Source organism: Hordeum vulgare, chromosome 7H (assembly GCF_904849725.1).
Source record: "Hordeum vulgare subsp. vulgare chromosome 7H, MorexV3_pseudomolecules_assembly, whole genome shotgun sequence".
Classification (NCBI taxonomy): domain Eukaryota; kingdom Viridiplantae; phylum Streptophyta; class Magnoliopsida; order Poales; family Poaceae; genus Hordeum; species Hordeum vulgare.
Genome location: NC_058524.1, coordinates 289,823,319 through 289,831,856, shown reverse-complemented (window position 1 = coordinate 289,831,856; position 8,538 = coordinate 289,823,319). Strand labels below are relative to the sequence as shown.

Genomic DNA, 8,538 nt, shown 5'->3' with positions numbered 1-8,538 from the left:
AAGAGTGTCATTGGACCCGACGCGCTTGGAACCACTCCAAGGTCGGTGATGAGCTCCTTCATCCAAATTCCTTCATGAGCCGCTTCTGAAGCAGCTATGTACTCCGCTTCACATGTAGATGCTGCCACGACTTCTTGCTTGCTGCTGCACCAGCTCACTGCCCCACCATTCAACACATATACGTATCCGGTTTCTGACTTTGAGTCATCCGGATCTGTGTCGAAGCTAGTGTCGGCGTAACCCTTTACGACGAGCTCTTCGTCACCTCCATAAACGAGAAACACTTCCTTAGTCCTTTTCAGGTACTTAAGGATATTCTTGACCGCTGTCCAGTGTTCCATACCGGGATCACTTTGGTACCTCCCTACCAAGCTTATGGCAAGGTTTATATCAGGTCTGGTACACAAGATGGCATACATTAGAGAGCCCACGGCTGATGCGTAGGGGACAAAACTCATCTTCTCTCTATCTGCTGCCGTGGTCGGCGAATGAGTCTTACTCAATCTCATACCTTGCAAAACTGGCAAGAACCCTTTCTTTGAGTTTTCCATATTGAACTTCTTCAATATCTTGTCAAGGTATGTGTTTTTCGAAAGACCTATGAGGCGTCTTGATCTATCCCTATAGATCTTGATGCCTAATATGTATGCAACTTCTCCAAGGTCCTTCATCGAAAAACTCTTGTTCAAATAGGCCTTTATGCTCTCCAACATCTCTATATTATTCCCCATCAATAATATGTCATCCACATACAGTATGAGGAAAGCTATAGAGCTCCCACTCGCTTTCTTGTACAGACAGGCTTCTCCGTAAACCTGTATGAACCCAAACGCTTTAATCACCTCATTAAAGCAAATGTTCCAACTCCGAGATGCTTGCACCAGCCCATAGATGGAGCGCTGGAGCTTGCACACTTTGTTAGCACCCTTAGGGTCGACAAAACCTTCTGGTTGCATCATATACAACTCTTCCTTAAGGTTCCCGTTAAGGAACGCTGTTTTGACGTCCATTTGCCAAATTTCATAATCATAAAAGGCGGCAATTGCTAACATGATTCAGACTGATTTCAGCTTCGCTACGGGAGAGGAAGTCTCTTAGTAGTCAACTCCTTGAATTTGTCGAAAACCCTTTGCGACAAGTCGAGCGTTGTAAACGGTTACATTACCGTTTGCATCAGTCTTCTTCTTGAAGATCCATTTATTTTCTATGGCTCGCCGGTCATCGGGCAAGTCCACCAAAGTCAATACTTTGTTCTCATACATGGATCCTATCTCGGATTTCATAGCTTCAAGCCATTTGTTGGAATCCGGGCCCGCCATCGCTTCTTCATAGTTCGAAGGTTCACCGTTGTCTAACAACATGATTTCCATCACAGGGTTGCCGTACCACTCTGGCGCGGAGCGTGCCCTTGTGGACCTTCGCGGTTCAGTAGTAACTTGATCCAAAGCTTCATGATCATCATCATTAACTTCCTCTTCAGTTGGTGTAGGCACCACAGGAACAACTTCCTGCGCTGCCCTACTATCCTGTTCGAGAGGGGGTGTAATTACCTCATCAAGTTCTACCTTCCTCCCACTTACTTCTTTCGAGAGAAACTCTTTCTCTTGAAAGGATCCGTTCTTGGCAACAAAGGTTTTACCTTCGGATCTAAGATAGAAGGTATACCCAATAGTTTCCTTAGGGTATCCTATGAATATGCATTTCTCCACTTTGGGTTCGAGCTTTTCTGGTTGAAGTTTCTTCACATAAGCATCGCAGCCCCAAACTTTAAGAAACGACAACTTAGGTTTCTTGCCAAACCATAGTTCATACGGTGTCGTCTCAACGGATTTAGACGGTGCCCTATTTAAAGTGAATGCTGCAGTTTCTAATGCGTATCCCCAAAATGATAGCGGTAAGTCGGTAAGAGACATCATAGATCATACCATATCTAATAAAGTGCGATTACGATGTTCAGACACTCCGTTGCGTTGCGGTGTGCCAGGCGGTGTCAGTTGTGAAACGATTCCACACTTCCTTAGGTGTGTGCCAAACTCGTGACTCAAATATTCTCCTCCACGATCAGATTGTAGACATTTAATTTTTCTGTCACGTTGATTATCAACATCACTATGAAATTCCTTAAACTTTTCAAACGTCTCAGATTTGTGCTTCATCAAGTAGATATACCCATACCTACTCAAATCATCGGTGAGAGTGAGAACATAACGATAGCCACCGCGAGCTTCAACGTTCATCGGACCACACACATCAGTATGCATTATTTCCAATAAGTCGGTTGCTCTCTCCATTAGTCCTGAGAATGGAGTCTTAGTCATCTTGCCCATGAGGCACGGTTTGCATGTGTCAAATGATTCAAAATCAAGAGACTCTAATAGTCCATCAGTATGGAGCTTCTTCATGCGCTTAACACCGATATGACCAAGGCGGCAGTGCCACAAGTATGTGGGACTATCATTATCAACTTTACATCTTTTGGTACTCACACTATGAATATATGTAACATCACGATCAAGATTCATCAAGAATAAACCATTCACCAGCGGAGCATGACCATAAAACATATCACTCATATAAATAGAACAACCATTATTCTCTGACTTAAATGAGTAGCCGTCTCGCATTAAGCAAGACCCTGATACAATGTTCATGCTTAAAGCTGGTACTAAATAACAATTATTAAGGTTTAAAACTAATCCCGTCGGTAGATGTAGAGGTAGTGTGCCGACGGCGATCACATCGACCTTGGAACCATTCCCGACGTGCATCGTCACCTCGTCCTTGGCCAGTCTCCGCTTATTCCGCAGTTCCTGCTTTGAGTTGCAAATGTGAGCAACAACACCGGTATCAAATACCCAGGAGCTACTACGAGTGCTGGTAAGGTACACATCAATAACATGTATTTCACATATACCTTTAACGTTGCCGGCCTTCTTGTCCGCTAAGTATTTGGGGCAGTTCCGCTTCCAGTGACCTTTTCCCTTGCAATAGAAGCACTCAGTCTCAGGCTTGGGTCCATTCTTTTTCTTCTTCCTGGCATCTGGCTTACCGGGCGTGGCAACAGCTTTGTCATCTTTCTTGAAGTTCTTTTTACCCTTGCCTTTCTTGAAACTAGTGGTCTTGTTGACCATCAACACTTGATGCTCTTTCTTGATTTCTACTTCTACAGACTTGAGCATCGAGTACAACTCGGGAATGGTCTTCTCCATCCCTTGCATGTTGTAGTTAAGCACAAAGCCTTTGTAGCTTGGTGGGAGAGACTGGAGGATTCTGTCAATTATAGCATCATCCGGAAGTTCGACTCCAAGTGAAGTCAGACGACCGTGTAACCCCGACATTTTGAGTATGTGCTCACCGACAGAACTGTTCTCCTCCATCTTACAGGTAAAGAACTTGTCGGAGACTTCCTATCTCTTGACACGGGCATGAGCTTGAAAAACTAGCTTCATCTCCTCGAACATCTCATATGCCCCGTGTTGCTCAAAACGCCTTTGGAGCCCCATTTCTAAACTGTATAGCATGCCACACCTAACCAGAGAGTAGTCATCACTCCACGTTTGCCAGACGTTCAGAATGTCCTGGGCTGCTGCGGGAGCGGGAGGGTCACCTAGCGGCGCATCACGGACATAAGCCTTTTTAGCTACTTCAAGGATGAGCTTCAAGTTGCGAACCCAGTCCGCATAGTTGCTACCATCATCTTTCAGCTTGTTTTTCTCTAGGAATGCGTTGAAATTGAGGTTGACGTTGGCCATCTACAATATTTATAAAGACAACTTTTAGACTAAGTTCATGACAATTAAGTTTATTTAATCAAATTAAGTATGAACTCCCACTTAAATCGACATCCCTCTAGTCATCTAAGTGATACATGATCCATGTTGACTAACCCGTGTCCGATCATCACGTGAGACGGACTAGTCACCATGGTGAGCAACTTCATGCTGATCGTATTCAACCATACGACTCATGTTCGACATTTCGGTCTCTTGTAATCGAGGTCATGTCTGTACATGCCAAGCTCGTCGAGTCAACCTAGGTGTTTCGCGTGTGTAAATCTGGCTTACACCCGTTGTATGTGAACGTTAGAATCTATCACACCCGATCATCACGTGGTGCTTTGAGACAACGATCCTTCGCAACGGTGCACACTTATGGGAATACGTTCTCGAAATTTTAAGAGGGATCATCTTATTATGCTACCGTCGTTCTAAGCAATAAGATGAAAAACATGGTAAACATCACAATGCAATCATATAGTGACATGATATGGCCATTATCATCTTTGCCCTTTGGATCTCCATCTTCAGGCATCGCATGATCATCATCGTCACCGGCGTGACACCATGATCTCCATCATCATGATCTCCATCATCGTGTCTCCGTGAAGTCGTCACGCCAACTACTACTATCACTACTACTATAGCTAACCGTTAGCAATGAAGTAAAAGTAGTAAGCACATGGCGTTGCATCTCATACAATAAATTAAGACAACTCCTATGGCTCCTGCCGGTTGTTATACTCATTGACATGCAAGTCGTGAAACCTATTACAATAACATGATCATCTCATACATCATACATGCAACATCACAACTTTGGCCATATCACATCACATGTCAAAACCTGCAAAAACAAGTTAGACGTCCTCTAATTGTTGTTGCAAGTTTTACGTGGATGATTTGGGTTTCTAGCAAGAATGCCTTCTTACCTACGTGACAGCCACAACGATGATATGCCAAAGCTATTTATCCTTCATAAGGACCCTTTTCATCAAATCCAATCCGACTAGAGTAGGTGAGACAGACACCCGCTAGCCACCTTTATGCACGGTGTGCATGTCTGTCGGTGGAACCAGTCTCACGTAAGCGTATGTGTAAAGTCGGTCCGGGACGCTTCATCCCACAATACCGTCGGAAAAGAATAAGACTAGTAGCGGCAAGCAAATTGACAAATCATCGCCCACAACTTTTGTGTTCTACTCGTGCATAGAATCTACGCATAGAAAACCTGGCTCGGATGCCACTGTTGGGCAACGTAGCATAAATTCAAAATTTTCCTACGCCATATTCAGATCTTCCTATGGAGAGACCAGCAACGAGAGAGGGGTAAGAGCATCTTCATACCTTTGAAGATCGCTAAGCGGAAGCGTTACTAGAACGCGGTTGATGGAGTCGTACTCGCAGCGATTCAGATCGCGGTGTGTTTCCGATCTAGTGCCGAACTACGGCACCTCCGCGTTCAACACACGTGCAGCCCGGTGACGTCTCCCACACCTTGATCAATCAAGGAGGAGCGAGAGGTTGGGGAAGAACTCGAGCAGCACAACGGCGTGGTGTCGATGGAGAGACGAGGTCTCCCGGCAGGGCTTCGCCAAGCACTGGCAGAGAGGAGGAGAAAGAAGGGCAGGGCTGCGCCGAGGGAGAGGGAGAAGTCTGTCTCCCAAGGGCCAAAAACCCCTCTCTATTTATAGGAGGAGGGGAGGGGGGTGCGCCACTCCTAGGGTTCCCCCTAGGTGGTGCGGCAGCCACCAGATGGGAAAGGGGGCGGCGGCTAGGGTGGGAGGGGTGGCGCACCACCTGGTGGGCCTAAGGCCCACCTGCGCCTAGGGTTGCCCCCTCTCCCATCACTTGCGCATTGGGCTGGGTGTGGGAGGCGCACTAGCCCACCTAGGGGCTGGTTTCCTCCCGCACTTGGCCCATCTAGCCTCTTGGGGTCGTTGCCCCCCTTCGGTGGACCCTCGGGGCCACCTCCGATGGTCCCGGTACGTTACCGGTGACGCCCGAAACACTTCCGGTGTCCAAAACCATCCATCCTATATATCAATCTTTACCTCCGGAGCTCCTCGTGACGTCCAGGATCTCATCCGGGACTCCGAACAACTTTCGGTAACCTCGTATAACAATTCCCTATAACCCTAGCGTCATCGAACCTTAAGGTTGTAGACCCTACGGGTTCGGGAGACAGGCAGACATGACCGAGACACCTCTCCGGCCAATAACCATCAGCGGGGTCTGGATACCCTTGGTGGCTCCCACTTGCTCCACGATGATCTCATCGGATGAACCACGATGTCAAGGATTCAATCAATCCCGTATACAATTCCCTTTGTCTGTCGGTATAGAACTTGCCCGAGATTCGATCGTCGGTATACCAATACCTTGTTCAATCTCGTTACCGGTAAGTCTCTTTACTCGTTCCATAGCACGTCATCATGTGACTAACTCCTTAGTCACATTGATCTCATGATGATGTTCTACCGAGTGGGCCCAGAGATACCTCTCCGTCACAGGGAGTGACAAATCCCGATCTCGATTCGTACCAACCCAACAGACACTTTCAGAGATACCCGTAGTGCACCTTTATAGTCACCCAGTTACGTTGTGACGTTTGATACACCCAAAGCACTCCTACGGTATCCGGGAGTTGCACAATCTCACGGTCGAAGGAAAAGATACTTGACATTAGAAAAGCTTTAGCATACGAACAACACGATCTAGTGCTATGCTTAGGATTGGGTCTTGTCCATCACATCATTCTCCCAATGACGTGATCCCGTTATCAATGACATCTAATGCCCATGATCTGGAAACCATGATCATCTATTGACTAAAGAGCTAGCCAACTAGAGGCTTGCTAGGGACATATTGTGATCTATTTATTCACACATGTATTACTGTTTCCTGTTAATACAATTATAACATGAACAATAGACGATTATCATGAACAAGGAAATATGATAATAACCATTTTATTATTGCCTCTAGGGCATATTTCCAACAAGTATCTGCATAGGAGCTCAAATTGTTAACGATCACTTCAAATTTCTCAATGTAATCAGTAATAGTAGTAGTCTCAAAAATGGTATAGAATTGACAAATTGACAATTGGTGGTGATCTCGCCCAAAACAAGTGCAAAGAAGCATTGTAAAAGACTCCCAATCAAATTTAGTGAGCTTCTTCTGAATTGATTATAGCAGATAGAGTTCGTCCCCCAAAAAACAAGGGAAGCCATGGGTACCCAGAACGAAGTATGGATGCCAAACATCACAAAATATTACTCACACAGAACACACGAAAAACGATGGAAGGGTGAGCCTGACCCAATCCAGTGAGGAGTTGGTTGGCATGGGTGAATGTGCATGGTAGAGAAAAAGGGATGTGGGGTTCGATCTGACCGCTAGCCGGGATCTGCGGTGGCGGGGCGAAGGACGCCATCGGTGGCCCCCGTGGAAGATGTGCGCCGCCATGTTCCACACACCCTTGAGGGGCAGCATTCGCGCCTGCTACAGCGTGAAAGGAGGCGCCGAGCATCGATGGCTGATGAAGTTGATCTATGCCTCCATTTTGGTGGTGCCGTCCGCAGTTGGTGGTTCCCGCACGAGTTGAAGCACCGCCACCGGATCGCCCAAATCGGCGACACGACGCTCCATACCGGGCCTCCAGGATATGAGATCGTCGATCTTGGCGTTCGTGGCCTTGGTCGCCGCTGTGTTGGCGTCGAGCTTGTCGAGGAACACTTTGATCACCGGATCCATGGCCGCTTGCTGACCGCGGGCTTGCCGCGAACTCCGTGTGTGAACGAATTGCGCCAAATCCACCCTAGAAAAGAGGTGGTGGAAGTTTGTGATACCAAGTGTGAGGAACAAAGTAATGGGGGATTGATCTATAGCAGCTCTTCACAATAGCTAATTCAAGATGTAAGTGGGTGGCTCGCTGGACGCTCTAGGACTTGTCCGCATTGCCCATCACTTTTTACGTGGGATTAAACGGTAGCCCAGTTAATTATTATACGGGACTTGTGAGGTCCATATATTGTCCATATACACATGCTATGAAGCTAGGCTCAAATTTATACGCATCGCTCGCTTGCTTTTCACCAGATGCCACATACATACAAGCATTCATTACCGATTTTTCCTGTGCGTGAAACGAAGCCGGCACTGCACATGGTGGCATGACTGTGCAAATTACTTGCATGATGGTTATGCATTTGGAATTATTAGTAACGAACGTTGCAGGTGATACTCAACGAGATTAGGAACGATCATCAAGGAGTCGAGCTGCAGCGTGGACTCGTCGGCTCTGTCCAGCACCTTCATCTGGTTCTTCACCCCGCTCGACCCGAGAATCTTTCTGGAGAAGGTCTCGAGCCCTCAGAACTCAGAAGCACGTCGTGGTTGGGGAGAAGGAAGAGGCGGAGGCGGACAGCAATGCCGACGACGTGGAGAGCGAGGCGTTCTTCTCGATGAAGAGCTTCTTCACGCGCAACACGAGCAGGGCGGCGTCCGTGGCGTCGTTGACGGACATGGACCAGCCGGAGACGTGGTATGGCTTCAGGAAATGCGAGGGGTGGCCGTCCGGGCTGTGTCGCCACCCGACCGTGCCGCCCTGTCGAGCACGCCGACCGACTCGTGTAAATGGCGCAAGCAGAACAACGACCGCAACCTCACATGGATTGGAGGAAGGATTGGAAGCGGGAGGTGGCGGCGTGGTGCAGTGGAGATGACAGGATGGATCGATGGTGGTTCCCTATACTAA

General features: G+C 47.4%; 1 pseudogene; it reads left to right on the top strand.

Moving 5' to 3' along the window:
• Positions 1 to 7,313: 7,313 nt before the first annotated feature.
• On the top strand, positions 7,314 to 8,538 carry LOC123408770 (annotated as a pseudogene).